Genomic DNA, 19,570 nt, shown 5'->3' with positions numbered 1-19,570 from the left:
CATCCTTGCATTTTTACAAGCCTTGAATACTCTAAGCCAAGCTCGAAGTTGCCTTCGACCTCGATGTGAAAGGTTGATAGTTCTGAGGGTTTGATCAAAATCTATATTTCAATTCTTATTTGATTTATTTATTTGATTTAATCTTTATTAAATTTACTAACATGTGTATTGTTTTGATAGAAAGAGGTACGAGGCATCAACGTCAGTAATTCAATGACTTAATCCTTAATTTTGGAGTAGAAATCAGGTTAAGAATCTTACTTTAATTCCTATTATCATGTTAAGATGTTTTTATTAATTCCTAATAGCATGTTTCTAGTATCATGTTAGGTTGTTGATTTTGATTCCTAGTATCATGTTTAGGGTGTTAATTAATATTTCTAATGTCATGCTTCCAAGTATCATTTTTAGGCTAATGCTTTGATCTTTATTATTAGTGACATGCTGAGGTTTGTTATTAATCCGTTTAGTATCATACTTAGGATCTTGCTATTAATCATGTTCTGATGTTTTGATTATGATGGTGATTGTTGTGTCAAAAATTTTACATTACTTGATTATTCATGATTTATTGTTATTGCTTGATCACGCCCTTTCTTGCAGGATTAAAAGGAATTTTTACATTGAAATCACGCCTAATATGGTAATTAATAATTTGATTTAGGCTAATATGATTTTAACTCAAGTGATCTCCAATAATAGATTTGATTGTGCATTAATAATCAACCAACATAGATTAAACAAGTTTAGAGCTAACTTGTCGTGTGTATGTTGATCGGAAAGCGCACATGAATATCATAAGAATTAAGTAGAGGCCGATTTAGGGCAGGTTCAGTCTCTTTTAGGTTGTATTTGTACCATCATCCCTGAATATCCAATTATTGTCCTGGACCACTATGGAGTTAGCGATCTCCGTAATCATGAATGGGGTGTAACCTTCACAACCGTGAACGGTTTACAAGTTCCTAAAACTTGTTGGCAACTCTTTTATTTTCAGCTTCTTTCCTTCTAGACGCCACCATGCCTAAAAGTATGATCACAGTAAGGCTCAAAGTTGAGTTTTAAAAATTCCCTACAACCGTGCACGGCAGACAATGCCATTCCACGACAATTCCTTTGACCCTATTTTATCTTTTTACGTGTTTTGGCTTTCAGAAATGATAAAATTTACTGTCGTGCCACAACAAATATACCTTACCATGGAAAAAATGCCGCGACGCGACAATTTATTCTTCTACTGTACCTCATTTCTAGGGTTCCAGACCTCACCCCCCACATTTCCTCTATAAGTACGAGGCTGATTTCACAGTTTCAAGGACCAACACACATTCTCATTTCTCCCTTTCACCTTATAATCCTTGAAAATATTCTCTTAATTATTATTCTTTCATTATTCCTTCCCTATGTACTTTAAGGAGTCCATACAACACCCAAAGTTCCATACTTTAACCAAGGCGTGAAAGGTAGAACCGATTGAGGGTTTGGACCAAATCAACTCTACTTTAATTTAATTTAATGTCCATTTGATTTAATTTTCTTTGAAGTTAATGACATGTTTATTGTTTTATAGTTGCAAGCAAATGCAATCAAAGTAAGGAATCATGTTCCTTTTGTTCCTATTATATTTCTAACAATTTTTGTTCTGTTTATCATACATTAATCGTTATTATGGTTAAATTAGTTCCAATGTTAATGTTTATTCTATTGTTTATTGTTGATCATCGTATTGCATGTTTAAAGGGAATATGTAATTGAATATAACTCTTAATAAGATAATTTGGATGAAAACATGAGTGAAAAAAGTTGAAACTAGAGACAAAAAGAAAAACTTTCTCTCTTTAGACTCTCTATCTCGATCAAATTTCTCTACCATGGTAATGAAGAAAAAGGGTAAGCAGAGCTCAAAAAGGAGGAAGCCATTGCTGGAATGAACTTGAAGACTGAAGAATCAGTGGAACTGTATGCTGGTAGTTAAAAGACGAAACCTCGAGGTGATGTGGGGAAAATTCCTCTAGATTTTAACATTGATGATGAATTGGATTGTTGTATTCTTTTGCCTGAGCAATCTATGGAAGAATTGATTAATAGATAAAGAATGGTGTCTTTCGAACAAGTGTATTATTCTAATAGAGGGTTCGAAATTAATTAAAAAGCTAATTATTCAGTGAGGTCATGTGATTAGAATGCCTAGTTGGGGGCCGCTTCCGATCAGCAATATTAAAATAATTAATACTATAGCTTAATCTTGACTTAACCCTTAGGGTCACACCCAATTGTGTAACCGAACCGAAACTACGAATTAATCCGATGGACTAAATGAGTCAATAGAGATTTTACAAACTAAGACGTCGAATACCGAGCTTAGAGCATCAAAGCCGAGCATCAAAAGTCGAGTCAAATTTATGAGTCGACGAGACGAAAAAATCAGTCAAACAACAAGTCAACGCACGTGAAAATCCTAGCCTCGAAATGGCCTAGCCAATTCAGGGCTAGGTAGGGTAGCCAAAGCCCTTACCGCAAGGCAAGGCTCAGCCAAAAGCCCAACATGCATTGCATGGCCAGGACTGCTGGCCGAGCAAGCCTTGTAGGCAAGGTGAGGCCAGCTAGGGCCAGCCACGCATCGCTGGGCATACTAGCAGCACTAGCTCACTAGCACAGCTAGCTAGCATCACTGACGTGCCAGCAAGCTAGCTAGCAAGCTGGCGCGCCATGGTTGGCATGAGTGAGAGCCGTATTGGAGGGTTTTCTTGGGGAGCAAGGGGAAGGTGGTCCTCCCCTTGTGGTCCTCACCCACTCCCTTGCTCACCTTATGCCACTTATTGTTTAATGATTGTTTTGGCTATTTAATTTAATTTAGGATTAAATTAAATCTTATTTTTTCTTTTACCCACTATCCCACATTGAAAGATGATGGGAATTCTTGGGGACATTTCCCTATAAATACTCATCATTGGGTATTAGGAACTTCACTTGAGTTGATGAACTTTAAGGGATCTCCAAAAGCGAGAAAACCCGTGTTTGTAAACTCTAAGTTGTTTTGGTCTAGCCCCGACTATGCTTTGGGGTAAGGGCCAGTTATGGTTCGGTAGCGAGGATGTGAGCCGTCGGTGGTTCTCGCACTTACGGAACATGAAGTTTCAAGTCCGAGCTCAACGGTTGAGAAAACCACGCTTCAAGGGTAAGCATTCTTTCTCTCTGTTCTCTTATGTTTATGTTTATTTGCATGCTTTTATTTATGTTGCCATTATTAAGCATGCAATCCGGTTATCGGGTTTTGTTTCCGCGCGATGTCGGACACCGCAAAACCCAACACAGCCTAGGGCTCCAAGGCAAGGGCTAGGCCTGCTAGCTGCTCCCAGCCTAACGTGCACGGCTTGCTAGTGGGCTGGTATGCGTATCAGTCTACTAGCTAGCTGCTAGCCAAGCCTCGCATGGCGTGCTGGGCTGGCTACCATGCTGCGCGCATGACTAGGAGGCCTAGTTGCCAAGCTTGTGACATTAGCTAGCTATCCTTGGCCTATCCTTGCATGGTCAGCACCATGCTAGAGCGATGTGGAGGTACGACCAAGGTTTTGACGCTCGTGTCGCTTAAATTATTTTTCTCGTCTTTGTTGATTTCAGAAATCGACTCGACGCTTGACGCTTGGCTTTGACGCACTAAGCTCGAAATCAGACGTCTTGTTTGTAAATTTTCGATCGACGTATTTAATCCTTCGGATTAATTCGTCTCTTCGGTTCGGTTACACGATTAGGTTTGACCCGAAGGGTTCAGTCAAGAGCAAGCTGTAATATTAATTTTACATTAATTTTACTGATCGGAAGCGGCCTCCAGCTAGGAATTCCGATCACTTGACCTCACTAAATAATAAGCTTTCCTAATTGATTCTGAACCCTCTATCGGAATAATACACTTATTCAAAGGACACCACTCCTTTCAATCTCCTACTTATCCTTCCGGGCAAGTGTGCCGATTGTGTATAGCTTGTTTCCTATTTCACTTAATGTCTCTTTATGAACTATAAGGTAAGATACATCGTCATCCTTATTACGTTTAAAAGTGTTTCTCAATTTCCAAGTTCGAGTGTCAATAAGCACATGATTTCTAAAATCAATCTGAGCACGGCCATGCATTTTTACAGTCTCGCTCTTCGAGAGGCCTTGTAAATAAAAAAGACATGTTCCTTACTTTTAATAGGGGGGCATTCCCAGTCTTGCATTGTTAGCTTTCCTTACTAAGAGGCCCTAGCCGCCCGAGTGTTGCCTTTATAATCCCCTTCTACGGCAGACGTTTAACAACATCAAAACGGACTAGTACTCAAACAAGAGAACTTATAATACTCATGGTTGAGGAAAGAGGTTCCGATAGCCATAATGAGTAATATACTTATGACGATTAGTAAATCTATTGAGATTATTCTCATAGGTCGATCCAGTATAATTCCAAATTAATACCTTTGCAAATGATTTATGACAATTTTGTCCTTGTACCACAAGAAACGGTGTTATAAATCATACTACACACTAATCTCACGTGGTCATTAGTCGTTTAATTTTCAAATGACCTTGATTAGGGATTATTTCGATATCATATTCAACGTTCACTTAGTAGGTGTTTCTTTATCCAAGACATTGTATTCTCTAATCGTATGGTCTCATTATTTAATTCAAAACCACAATTAAATTGAAATCGAATAATAATAATTTGCAAAAATTTAAATTGCTCCATAAATGAATGATTTAACATAATGTTTTACATTAAAATCTCCGAATATAATTAAATACATAAACAGGGAAATCAATGCCAATCGCCAATATGCCTGATTCCCATTGCCTCAATGTGCTTGTTGTGTTTCACTTGAGGCAAAGGTTTAGTGCGTGGATCGACTGCATTGTCGTCCATTCTAATCTTACAAATTTCTGATTTCACCCTCGGACTTCCATTCTTATCATATGAAATCGCCTCTGGACATGTTTGACTCTCTGACTTCCATTCCTACTAAACGCTCCTCCATTTAGATAGAATATGTACCCTGATTGCGACTTGAATTCGTCTTTGTCAGTCTGGAAGCTTGCGTCAGTGTAACCTTCAACGACCAAATCCTTATTCCCACCATAGACCAGAAATTTATCCTTGTTCCTTTTTAGTACTTTGGGATATTCTTGGCCGTAGTCCAATGCGTCTCTCATGTGTCAGTTTGGTATCGGCTCGTAGCACTCAAGGCATACGATACATTTAACTGTACATATCATGGTACATGATCGATCAATAAGCGAAGCATATGGAATATTATCATTCTCTTCACTCATCAGTGTCTTTGATATGTTTCTTGCTGAGAGTTATACACGAGACATGGGAAGGTGGCCTCTCTTGGTTTCCACCATATTGAATTATGCTAATACCTTATCAATATAAGTACTTTTGTTTAATCCAATCATCCTCTTAGATCTATCCCTATAGATCTTGATGCCATATATGTAATGTACCTCTCCCACGTCCTTCACTGAAAAACACTTTCTAAGCCTAGCCTTTACAGACTCCAACATTGGAATGCTGTTTCTAATGAGCAATATGTCATCGACATATAGGACAAGGTATGTGATGTCACTCCTATTGACCTTCTTATAAACACAAGACTCATCTGGATTCTTGATAAAACCAAACTTGCTAATGGCATCATCGAACCGCAGATTCGAACTTCTGCTTGCCTGCTTTAATCCATTAATTGATTTCTTAAGCGTGCATACCTTCCCAGCATTGTTTGCATCCCTTCTGACTGTTTCATGTACACAATTTCTTCTAAAATTCCATTAAGGAAAGCAGTTTTGACGTCCATTTTCCAAATCTCGTAATCATAATATGCGGTAACTACTAGGATAATCCGGACGGATTTAAGCATGGAGACTGGAAAAAAGGTTTCATCATAATTAACCCCATGAATTTGCCTATAACCTTTTGCCACGAGTCTATCTTTGTATACATATAAAACTCCATATTTATCGGTTTTCAACTTGAAAATCCATTTGCAACTGATAGGTGTGTAACCTTCAGGTAAATCAACCAAGTCCCATACTTGATTTTCAAACATAGAGTCCATCTCGGATTTCATGGCTTCTTGCCATTTTGCAGAGTCGGGACTCGTCATAGCTTGTTTGTATGTCGCTGGCTCATCTTTATCCATAACTAGGATTTCATGATTCTCGGTTAAGACAACACCGAGGTACCTGTCTGGTTGAGATCTTGGCCTTTGCAACCTACGCAGGGTAATAGATTGAGCATTTACATTGTCATTTTGACTTTGAACGTTGTCGGTTTGACTCTAACCATTTTCAATAATTGTTTCCAAAGCACTTTGATTGTCAGTTTTGTCAGGTTAACTTTGTTACTCATCTTCTCGAAGTTCGTCAAGTTCGATTTTCCTCCCACTTGTCATTTGGAAAGATGCTCCTTTTCCAAAAAGACACCATCTCGAGCAACCAATACTTTGTTCTTAGATTGGTTGTAGAAGTAATACCCCTTTGCTTCTTTTGGATATCCCACAAAGAAACATTTGTCAGATTTTGGCGCAAGCTTGTTAGACATGAGTCTCTTGACATATGCTTCGCAACCCCAAATTTTAAAAAAAGACAACCGTGGAGGTTTCTTCGTCCATAATTCATATAGAATCTTAAGTGTTGTGGTTAGAAGTGCGTGTCCCCAAAAAGAGATAGGAAAATCACTAAGACCCATCATTTATCGAACCATATCTAACAGAGTTTGATTTTTCCTCTCGGACACTCCGTTCCATTGTGGAGTTCCGGGACGTGTCAACTCTGAGAGAATACCATGTTCTTTCAGTTGTTCGTCGAATTTATAGCTCAAATACTCGCCACCTCAATCCGATCGAAGGGCTTTGATTATCTTGCCAAGTTGATTTTCCACTTCACTTTAAAATTCTTTGAATTCTCAAAGGATTTAAGATTTGTGCGACATAAGGTAGACATAGCTATATCTACTATAGTCGTCCGTGAATGTGATAAAATAACGATAACCATTTCTTGCGATTGTGCGCATTGGTCCACATACATCCTTATGTATAAGACCCAATAAGTCACAAGCCCTTTCTCCCAACTTGGAGAATTGTTGTTTTATCATCTTGCCAAGTAGACATTCTTCGCAGTTTTCAAACTACTCTAAGTCGAATGAATAAATAATCCCTTCATGAAAAAGCTTCTTGATGCGTTTGATGTTAATGTAGCCAAGACGACAATGCCACAAGTAGGTTTGATTCGACTTGGTGGTCTTAGCTCTTTTGGTGGTATAATTAACATTATAAACCTGTTTATCTAGTGAAAGCCCGCACATAAAGTACATTTTCTGAATGTGCTGTACCATATAAAACATTTTTAAGATAAATGAACAACTATTGTCTTTTATCCGAAATTTAAAACCTTTGGCGTCCAACGTCGAAATTGAAATAATGTTTTTGGTAATGTTTGGAACATGATAAAAATCTTCAAGTTCTAAAACAAGCTTAGAGGGAAAAGACAAACTAAGTGTCCCAACAGATGCGGCAGCAATCCTTGCTCCATTGCTGACCTAGAGTTCCACTTCTTCCTATACTAGCCTTCTACTTTTACTTAGTCCCTAAGCATTGGAACAAAGGTGTGAGACAACTCCGGTATCTAATACCCATGAAGCTTTGCTAGTAAAGTTAAGGTCTATAACATATATACGTGATCTAGAAGTAACAATGTCATTCATCTTATCCTCCTTGACCTTGAGGCAATCCCGTTTCCAATGTCCCTTCTTTTTACAGTAGAAACATTTAGAACCGGATTTAGAAGACGCTACCTTCTTTTCTTTGTTTCTCTTGGTAGCTTTTGACTTAGGAAGAAAGGTCTTCTTACCTTTCCCCTTGTAGCCCTTCTTCTTGCCCAAGCGCTTGAATGGCTTGCCCTTCTGGACCATGAGCATATCATTGCTTCCTCTCATCTTTGAGCGTTTGCTCAGCTTGCTTCAACATTCCATGAAGCTCAGTGAGGGTTTTCTCCGTGTTGTGCATATTATAGTTCACCTTGAACTGATCATAGCCTTTGTGTAGCGAATGGAGAATAATGTCAATTGCCATCTTATCGAGTACCCAGCATCAAGCCTCTCCATGTTCTCAAATAATCCAATCATTTTAAGTACATGTGGGCTGACTGGCTCTCTTTTCTTGAGCTTGCGCTCAAGGATCTGACTATGGGTTTCAAACCGCTCAGTTTCGGCCTGCTCTTGGAACGTATTCTGAAGTTCATAAATTATCTCAAAAGCCGTCTCCTTTTCAAAGAAAGATTTTTGGAGATCTGGAGACATTGTGGCTAACATGATGCACTTGACATCCCGATTGGCAACATGCCAATCAGTTTAGAGCAGCTTGTGTGACCTCCTCATTAAGAGCTTCGAGCATTTCCTCATCAAGGATGTATTTCTTTAACTCATGCATGAGAACAATTCGCAATTTCCTTTGCCAATCAAGGAAGTTTGCCCCATTCAACTTATGTTTATCGAGAATAGAATGGAGTGAAAACTGGTTGTTGTTGGTGTTAGTTACAATTGAATGAATTTGCAATGAAAAACCATTCATAAAACCAATAACTTTGAAATTTTAAAGCGTACACGCAAATTTTCAATCTTATTAAGAGATTTTTCACACATTTAAAATTCGTCCCTTTTAGGGGAGAATAAAACGATTCCAAGACCCCAAAAATCAAAAAGTGATTAAGCATGCTTTGGCTTATTTTAACACTTAATGTTTTAAGGTAAGAAATCCAATTGCTAATAGCTCTAAGCTACTCTTGGTTCGATTAAACGTTGCATCTAATGCTTTCATGACGTTTATCTACATTGCCACGATATCTAAGGACTCATTACCGATATCATTGAGTTTAACCAAAATCAACTTGTATACCTAGAATACCTTATGTTCCTAGGAAAGTAGTAATGTCTTGCTTTGGTATAGCCCATCACTATTCTCATTAGTTGGGAAACTATTATTTTGGAATGGAAAATTTTAACTCAATTTTATAGAGACCTAGGGTTTCTATGTTGGTTGATTTAAGTGAACTAAATTTATCATTCAACATTCGAAATCCTAAACAATCATCTAACATCGCAATTATATTTATGCATAAGCATAAATATATGAAGTATAAATAAAGATGCATTTTGCAACTAGCATGACCCCTTGAAACTTGAATCTTCAAATCATCAGGGCCTTCATTGCATGTTCTTGGCTTTGTCTTCTTAGAAATGTCGTCTTCGAGACATTTACGCCAATTATGCAACTACTAATAATAAGACTAGGACTTAATCTAAACATTTAGGTAAAAAAATACTCAACGGCACACAGTCCGTATTTAGATTTGCAAAAATACAAAACAGAACGCAGTCCATATTTACTATCCTAGTAGGGCCCCACTAGTTGCAATTTTGTAAAACCTGCATTAGAATATCTATTCCATTCATGCATTCACTTCTAAAGTGAATGGCGCATGCATTTCACAAAATAAATTAAGCAACAATGCAAAACAAGCGCAAACTAGTAACTAACTTAGGTGGTTAATCCAATTAACAAGCCTAATTAAAACTAGTCAAAATTGTTATCCGATTATGTGAATTAACGCAATAATAGCTCAAGCAATTAATGAAGCTCCCACTAAATTCCACATACAACTTAATTAAATTAATCTAATTAAAATTTTTAACCCGGTTAACCTAAAATTTTTCCAAATAATTTTGCAAGTGCCAGGAAAAATCGAGGACTAGCCTCGTTTTAGTCAAAACAAAACCAAAAAAACCGCAAAATAATAGCACCTCAATGGCCGAGTACCTAGCATCCAAGCTTTGAGGCTAGGCTTGCGAGGCACCCAAGCCTTGCTGCCGCGCGTGGGTGCTGCTCGCACAGCCACAACAGCGTGCTAGCTCCGGTGCTAGCACTGGCAGCGTCGCAGTATGCCCAGCATGCTTGCGTCTTGCTGGTGCTAGCAACGTGCTTGCATGCATGCTTATGCTTGCCCTACAGGCGTTGCTATGTGAGCTAGGCACTGCCTAGCAGTCCCACTCCATGCACCACACGCACACTCCCTCGCACACACTTGCACATGCTGGTCAAGGGAACTAACTAGCTCCTAATATCGCACACACTTGGGCGTTATGTGTTGGTTTTTGCGGTGTCCAACATCGCGCGAAAACAAAACCCGATAACCGGATTGCATGCATAATAATTGAAAAATAAACAAAAGCATGCAAATAAACAAAATACAAACACATAAAGAGAAGAGAGTGAATGAAACTCACCCTCGACGCGTGCTTCGCTCACTCAATGAGCTCGGACTTAAAAGCTTTAAGCTCCGCAAGTGCGAAACCTCCGATGGTTCACACCGTCGCGAACTGAAACCGGTCCCTATCCCGTAGCTTAGACGGGGATAGACCAAAAATAACTTATAGTTTACGAAAAAAAGGTTTTCTCGCTTTGGAGATCCCTTAAAGTTCACCAATTCAAGTGAATTCCCCAATACCCAATGATTGGTATTTATAGGGAAATGTTCCCAAGAATTCCCATACTCTTTTAATGCGGGATAGTTGGTGAAAAGGCAAAAAGAATGATTTAATTTAATTCCAAATTAAATTAAATATCCAAGCAATTAATAAACGACAAGTGGCACAAGAACAAGGAGGGCAGGTGGAAGGACCACAAGGGAGGAGGAGCACTTCCTCTTCCCTTTGCCTATCCCTGCATGGTCAGCACCATGCTAGACCGATGCGGAGGTATGGCCAAGGTTTTGACCCTTATGTCGCTTAAATTATTTTTCTCATCTTTGTTGATTTCGGAAATTGACTCCACGCTTGGCTTCGACGCTCTAAGCTCGGAATCGGACGTCTTTGTTCGTAAAATCTCTATCAACGTATTTAATCCTTCGGATTAATTCGTTGTTTTGGTTCGGTTACACGATTGGGTTTGACCCGAAGGGTTCAGTCAAGAGCAAGCTGTAATATTAATTGTACATTAAAATTACTAATCGGAAGCGGCCTTCAGCTAGGCATTCCAATCACTTGACCTCATTGAATAATAGCTTTCCTAATTAATTTCGAACCCTCTATCGGAATAATACACTTGTTCGAACGACACCATTCCTTTCATTATGAAGCTTGTGGTGGGCCAAAAAGCAAGTCCCGGAAAATCTTTAAAAGATTTTTGGGACGAGGTGGTGAAAAAGGAGTGAACTACAATGCTTAATATTAGGCAAGGTTTGCCCGTTAAAGAAAAATACACATCGTCAACTTTATAGTCCGCATGCATTTGGGTGGGGGGATGAGGATCAAGCTCAAACAATCTTGCATGTAAAGAAGATAAGAATTAACAAGTTAATTCTCTATACGTAGGATAATACATGTCAACAAATTTCCTCATTCTAATATCATTCGTAGACCTCCTAATATGATCATAGACACCTAAAGCAATTAGAGTGTCTTGGTGTAACCACTGAGAAGAATTTACCTCACGGTGTAGAGATTTATAAGATGGCTCCGCTGTTGTTGTGACACGATCTTGATCGTCGGCCACGCATCTAATTTTAGAGATTCATCGATTGACGTCCTTAAGCTTGAACCACGCCTACCTCTTTGTGTCTATGCCCTCTTGCTTTCCATGATAATGGGTCTACAAAAATTTTCATTTTAAAATTTAACAAAATTAGTGTAGATGTAAAGAGGATGAAGAAAGGAAGAAGAATATGTAAAAAATTAAATTCTGAGTTTGAGTGAGAAATGAAGGAGAGATCTTAGAGAGAAGTTAGAGAAAATAAAGGTTTTAGAGAGATAAAGAATAGAGGAAAGAGAAAATAAGGCAGAAAGAAAAAGGAAGGAGAAGCCTAGTGAGAAAATTGACGCACCCAGTCGGACGAGTGTTTACCCGGTCGGGCGATCTTTGCCTGGGGCAAATTAATTCTCTTTCTCCAGCCCCGCTCTCGTGCCCCGTTGGGCGCGCCTCTCCAGGTCGAGCGATCTTTGACTCTTCCAGAGACGCTGGCGATTTTGAGTGTTTTTGCTTGCAACCTTGGTCTCGCGCCCGGCAGGGAAAAAAGTGCCCGTATATAGAGTGTTCTTGAGCCCGATTGGGCACGCCTTGCCTGGTCGAGCGATCTTTGACTCTTCCAGAGACACGCTGGTGCCCGGTCGGGCAAGGTCCCGCCCGGTCGGGCGTGCCTTCAGCATTAGCACTCCGAATTTTTCTTCTTTCTTCAAAATTTGGCTAACTTTTGCTCCAAACTATACAGAACACTCCAAAACAAATTAAATTCCCTCCTCTCCTCTTTCAAAAGGCGAAAACAAAAGGAAACTACTTAAGAAAGCAAGTAAATACGGGTCGTCTCCCGCAAAGCGCTGGTGTTTCTAGGTCCAGCACGACCTTCTTACCATATGTAGATCAAGATGAGGTGGAGTCGATTAGGTGAAGCAATTCAACTGCACCTATCGTAGCCCCTTCATGGTATAACTTCAATCATTGGCCATTTACCTTGAAGACACTACCATGCTTATCCTATAATTCCACCGAACCGAATTTATTCAACCTTTTAATAGTGAAAGGACCCGACCACCTTGACTTCAACTTTCTTGGGAAAAGTCTAAGTCAAAACCTTATCACCTTCTTTGAATTCTCTTGGAAAGATCATTTTGTCATGCCATTTCTTAGTCTTCTCCTTGTAGACACGTGCACTATCATAGGCCATCAACCTAAACTCATCTAATTGGTTAAGTTGAATAAGCCTCTTTTCTCCCGCTAACTTAGCATCCAAATTGAGCTCTTTAATTGTCCAATAAGCCTTATACTCTAATTCCACCGGGAGATGACATGCTTTCCCATGCACAAGTCTATAGGGGGAAGTACTAATAGGGATCTTAAATGTGGTTCTATATGCCCATAGTGTTTCATCCAACATATCACTCCAATCCTTCCTAGACTTTGCTACCACTTTCTCTAGAATAGCCTTAATCTCACGGTTAGAAGCCTTAACTTGGCCACTAGTTTGGGGATGGTAAGCTAAACCCGTCCTATGGTAAACACCATACTTCTTTAGAAGGGTATCTAACTTTCTCTCATGAGAATGATATCCTCCATCACTAATAACAGCTTGCAGGACACCAAATCTAGGAAAAATTGTTTTCTTGAAAACTTTATGGACCACCTTAGGATAGTTGGTAGGTGTGGCAATGGCTTCTACCCACTTGGATACATAATCAACGACGACTAGAATGTAACGATTCCATTTTGAAAAGGGAAAAGGTCCCATATAATCAACACCCTAAACATAAAAAATTTTAACTTCTAAAATAACAATTTGAGGCATCTCATGCTGCCACGAGATGTTGCCAGTCCTCTTGCAAGAATCACAAGCTAGACCAAAAGAATGAGCATCTTTGAACATGGTAGGCCAAAAGAAACTCGACTCATTGATCTTTGCTACTGTCTTAGTGGCGGCATGATGTCCACCATAGGGTGAGTTTTGGCATCTAGTAAGAACACCGTGAACTTCCCATTCAGGAAAACACTTGTGAAGAAGTCCATCTGCACACTCATGAAACAAAAAGGGGTCATCCATTAAATAATGTTTAACATCATAAAGGAACCTCTTTTTCTGTTGGTAGGACAAATCAGGAGGTTGAGTGCCGCCTACCAAATAATTGGCATAATTGGCATACCAAGGGTGTTACTTTACAACTACGAACAAGTGGTCATCAGGAAAAGAATCATCTGTAGGAAGAGAATTCTTACCCTCATCATACCTGATCCTTGACAATTAATCTACAACAACATTCTCTACTCCCTTTTTATCTTTAATTTCCACATCAAAATCTTGGAGCAAGAGAACCTAACGGAGAAGCCTAGGCTTTGTTTCTGCCTTAGCTATAAGGTATTTCAAAGCTGCATGGTTAGTAAAAACAATAATTTTAGAACCAATTCGATATAATCTAAATTTTTCTAAAGCATAAATCACAGCAATAAACTCCTTCTCTGTAGTGGCATAGTTAACTCAAGCTCATCCAAAGTTTTACTTGCATAATAGATTGCATGCAAAACTTTGTCCTTTCTTTGTCCTAGCATGGCTCATACTACAAAATAATTGGCATCACACATAATCTCGAATGGGAGGTCCCAATCGGGAGAACATATGATAGGTGTTGATATCAAAGCCTTCTTAATCCTATTAAAAGTCTCAAGACACTCATCAATAAAATCAAATGGGGCATCCTTAAGTAAAAGACGAGTTAATGGTTTAGCAAATTTAGAAAAATCTTTGATAAAGTGACGATAAAACCCCGCATGACCTAAGAAACTCCTAACCCCCTTGATATTAACTAGCGGAGGTAATTGCTCAATCACAGAAACTTTAGCTTTATCTACCTTTATGCCCTTATCAGATACAATATGACCTGAGACCACACCTTCTGTTACCATAAAGTGACACTTTTCCCAATTTAAAACCAAATTGCATTCTTCACATCTTTTCAAAAATTTAGCGAGATTAGCTAAACATATATCAAATGAAGACACATACACACTAAAATCATCCGTAAAGACTTCCATGATAGACTCTATGAATTCATAAAAAATGTTCATCATACAATGTTGAAAATTAGTAGGGGCATTACATAAACCGAAGGGGATCCTATGATATTCAAAAGTACCATAAGGGCATTTAAATGTTGTCTTCTCCTGATCTTCAGGGTGAATTGGAATTTGGAAAAATCCCAAGTATCCATCCAAATAGCAGAAGAACTTATGATTAGCTAACCTTTCAAACATTTGATCAATAAAAGGGAGAGTGAAGTGATCTTTTTTAGTGGTAATATTTAATCTACGATAATCAATGCACATACGCCACCCTGTTACAATTCTAGTGGGAATAAATTAATTTTTATCATTTTTAATTACCATCATCCACCCTTTTTAGGAACCACCTGTACGGGACTTACCCACTTTGAGTCAGGAATTGGATAGACAATACCTGCATCAAGTAATTTCATAACCTCTAGGGTTGAATATATGGCTTGTAATTATCCTCTAGATGAATCATGTGCTCGCGAAAGTCAGGGCTTATACCCTTCAGATCATCAATGCTGTACCTAATTGCCATTTTGTGGGTTCGAAGAACCTCTAAAAGTTGGGAAATTTGGGAATCATCGAGTGCAGTACTAATGATCACTGGGTGCAGTTCCTGCTCATCAAGAAATACATATTTTAAATGATAAGGAAGAGGTTTTAGCTTAGGTTTCTTTACCTCTGGAGATTTTGATTCCTAAACTAATTTTTCTACCTTCTTGCTCTCCTTAAGATCAAGCTGTTCAATTGCAAGAGCTTTTTCAATAGCATCCACCTCACTGCTTCAAATACTAGCATCACCAGCAGTAAAATCACCACAAAGCACTTCCTCTAAAGGATCCCTTGGAAGGACCTGTGGTAAGCTATCATTGCAAATAACATCAATCACATCAATACTATAGCAATTTTCCTCTAACATAGGACATTTCAAAACCCTCCCTAAATTAAAGGTGATATTATCATCCCCAACAAAGAGAGTGAGTTTTCCATTTTTAACATCAATAATGGTCCCTGTAGTGTGGAGGAAAGGTGTACCGAATACTATAGGAATTTGTGTATCCTCAGCCATATCTAAAATAACAAAATCAACAAGGAGAAAAAATTTACCAACTCTAACACTAGTAGAAAAAATGAAATAGCCCCCCCCCCCTTTAGCACCGGTTCTTGAAAACCGGTGCCAAAAGAAATCGGCGGGATTGAAAAATTCGGTTTTGGCACCGGTTTAAGCTATGGTAATCAGCACCGGTTCAAATCAGTGTGAATAAAAAAAGACAAAAAAATAAAAAAAATAAGTAGAAAGGTATGCGTTACTTTGCTTCTTCTTTCTTTGTTTCCCCTTGCTTTTCATTTTTGGTTTTCACTAACTCTCATTTTCACCCTTCTCTTAGCTTTGACCACCTCTGAAGTTCCACCTTTCTCCATATCTATCCTCCATTACGCGTGCTCGTAGTTCCCCATTGAAGCGCATTCTGAGCTTTGTCCATATCACTCCACTACGCGTACTGCTAATTCTCCATTGAAGCGGATTTAAGCTGTCCATATCAAAGTAGGTTCTTGCCTTCTACTTTGATGGCCTTATGTTTTTCTGCAGTATTCCCTCTTTAGCTAGTTCATCGTCCATTTGAGACGATCTCAGTAATCTAAAGTGGCTTATAAAAATCTCTCTAAGTAAGACCAAGATTCTCACAGCTGGTACATTTCTGATCTATGATTTGGTGTATGAAAATCATATGAGGTATCAAAGTAAGAATATGAAAACCATATTCTTGAGCAGTCTGATGACCGTCTTTGTGCTCTTACTTATACTGGTTGTTGCTGGTTATGTTGTGGTCTTCCAGTTGTTTTTCCTTTCACCTGTTTTATATATAGTCTTCTTAGTAACTCTTTCTTAACTTCCCACATGACATCCTTTGACATTCTCAAATATGCTTCTTAGTAAGTAGCAGATGCGAGAGTTTAAGAAAATCTTACTTGCTAGAAGCCTGACATCAATTTTAATAGATTTTTAATTTTTTTTATAGATTTATTTCAAATTTTTTAATATATTTTGATTATATTCTAGAAGCCGACATCATATACGGGACTATCTCTTGTATTTAAGTTGGATGCCTCCTCTAAAGGTCTCATGGATGCCTGTCCCGAGCATCTTGCTTGCTTTTAAGGGTCACAATTTTTGGTGCACCTGGGATACATGTTCAGATTATAGAGTGGAATAGAAAACTGATTATTGTATAGTAAGTCACATAAAATGGCTACCTTTTTGATATTTTTGTCTAGAAAATAATTTAAAAAGGAATAGGTTTTTGCAAAGTTTTACTTTGGTTAGCTGGGTAATGCATAAGCTGAAGTTAAAGTTCTTGGACACCCTATGATTTATTTTGATGGGAGTTCTTATTGAAATAATCACAATTTGGAAAAAAAAATAAGCCCAATAGCATGTCTGTTTTGTCTAAATTCAAGAGGCAAATATTGTTAGGAAATGTTTGGATAGTATATGTGGGAACTTTGAAAGGATATGTTTCAACAGTATATTAAAACATTTGAAGGTATATATTTAGACCCTATATAGGAATTAAGATGTTCTGCTGAAATTCTATGTTTTTAATTCTGCCTATAATTACATTCCTCCTGCCTGACTTATAAGTTTGCTCTCTACAAGATGAATTAGCTAAAAAGATTTTCAAAGACGAAAGGCACCTTGATGTGGAAGGTGAGTTGGGTATACTTAGAATTCTTGATAATCATGCTGAATCTGAGTTTCAGTTTTGAACTGCTGGGCAAATTTATTTTCTTATTTCCTTTATTAATTTTGGCACAAATGGTTTAAAGGTTGGACTCTCTACAATGTGTCATTCATAGAATTTTGAACTATTATTATAATAGAAAAATAAAATATTGAGTTCCAAATTTGTTGTTGGTATATGTGATCGCAGCTACCATTTCTTTTCCAGCAGTCTATAGAAGTTTATTATTTTAGTTGTATGGTTGAAACTTGACTGATGTTCGAGGTGAGGGAATTCAAGTGTATTGGATGGTTTGGACCTGAATTGAGTTACATGCAAGCAATTAACTAGAGGATTGTATAGATCAAATACTACTGAATAGATTGTTTGGAAAAAACACATCAAGCCCATATACACAGGAGGCCAAAACAACACCTACACACATCTAGCAAACACACCATAAAAAAACAGCACCCAATCAAAAGCAGACCAGTAGCCCACCAAAAAAGCAGCACCATATATCTTTCATGAATTTAGCATATGCGGGAACTTGTGTAATTAGTTCTGTGAAAGGAACTGTTACCTGCAAATTCTTAACAACCTCCAAGAACTTACCAAATTGCTTATCCAACTTACTCTTTAAATGTCTATTAGGAAATGGAAGTTTGATAGCTGGACCCTACACATCTCCACTCTTGTCCTGAGATTTATCCTGCAATGAATTATCAGACGTGTTAGTTTTACCCTGGAGCCCTGCAAGGCTAGTAACAACAGTATTTGGTATAACAGAATCAGGATTAGCAATTTTTGTTATAGCAGGTTCATCATCCTTGGGCATAGAAGGCCCATCATAGTGTGAATTACTTCTCAGGGTAATTGTATTTGCATGATCTGTAGGTTGTACAAGCTGCGATTGTAGGGCTTCAGGTTGGCGACTTTGCAGAGTAGAGGAAAATTGTGCAATTTGATTATCTATAATTTTATTATGTGCTAACATAGCATCAATTTGTGCATCCCTACTCTGCATCTGCTTCAGCATATTGACTAACATTGTTTTAATTTTTGACAGGGCAGGATCAGTAGATGGGGGTGGATTTTGTGGTTGGGTCCTCTGGTTAGGGGGTTGGTAATATTTCTGCTGTGGTTGTTGTAGGGCTTGTTGTTGTGGTTATTTTAGAGGTGGAGGCTTTAGCACATTAGTACTGCGGTAGGAAAATTTTGGATGGTTCCTGAGACTAGGATTATAAGGGTTGGAGTATGGGTTATTTTGCCTATAGGCTTGGAAGGCATTAACCTGCTCCACGGAATCCTACATTCTTGTGCCCTATGATCTACAATTCCACAATTTTCACAAAAAGCATCAGTAATAATATTATTAACAGCAGAAACATTAGCTACGGAAACAGGAATAGAAGTACTAATATTATCTAATTTCTGACAAATACAGGTTAATTGAGCTTGCACAAAGGATACGGAATCGACATTATGTTTCCCTTTGTTTGCAAAATCTCTACGATTCTCATATTGGGAATTATGAATTGCCATCTATTTAATAACTGCTCCTGCTACATCCTCTTGAAGGTTCATAAATCTTCCATTAGTTGTTGAGTCCACGATTGATCTCGAAGAATTTCCAAGCCCGTTGTAGAAGACTTGGACCAACTACCACTATGGTATCCCATGATGGGGACATTCTCTCTGCAAATCCTTAAATATTTCCCAAGCATCGTATAAAGTTTCATCAACTTCTTGGGAAAAATTTAGGATCCAACTTCGTAATAAGGCAGTCTTCTCTATAGGGTAATATTTATTATAGAAATTCAAAGCAAGAGAATTCTAGTCAGTAATACCAAGAGCAATCTTATTCAATCCCTTATACCATAGTTTAACTTTACCATATAAAGAAAAGGGAAAAAGAATCTCCCTGATTTGGTCATGCGTGTCCCCAGCTTGTCTGATGGTATTGCAATATTGACAAAAATCCAAAATATGAAGATTTGGATCTTCATTCTTAGGTCTGCCAAATTGCTTCCTTTCGATCATAGTAATAAACTAGGGTTTAATCTCGAACTATACTCCCTCAAGATTTGGTGGAGGAGCAAGGTGTGGAAAATCTGTCAAGGACGGCTACGAGTAATCGCTGAGTATGCTAGGTGGTGGTGGTGGTGGCGGATTCCCCATTTCTGATTCTTGTTCTGAAGGAACTTCTGTGTCGCTAGATTCAGA

This window comes from Chenopodium quinoa, unplaced genomic scaffold (genome assembly GCF_001683475.1).
Source record: "Chenopodium quinoa cultivar QQ74 unplaced genomic scaffold, ASM168347v1, whole genome shotgun sequence".
NCBI classification, from domain to species: Eukaryota; Viridiplantae; Streptophyta; class Magnoliopsida; order Caryophyllales; family Amaranthaceae; genus Chenopodium; species Chenopodium quinoa.
The sequence above is the reverse complement of the archived record's forward strand: the minus strand, read 5'-3'. Positions refer to the sequence as shown.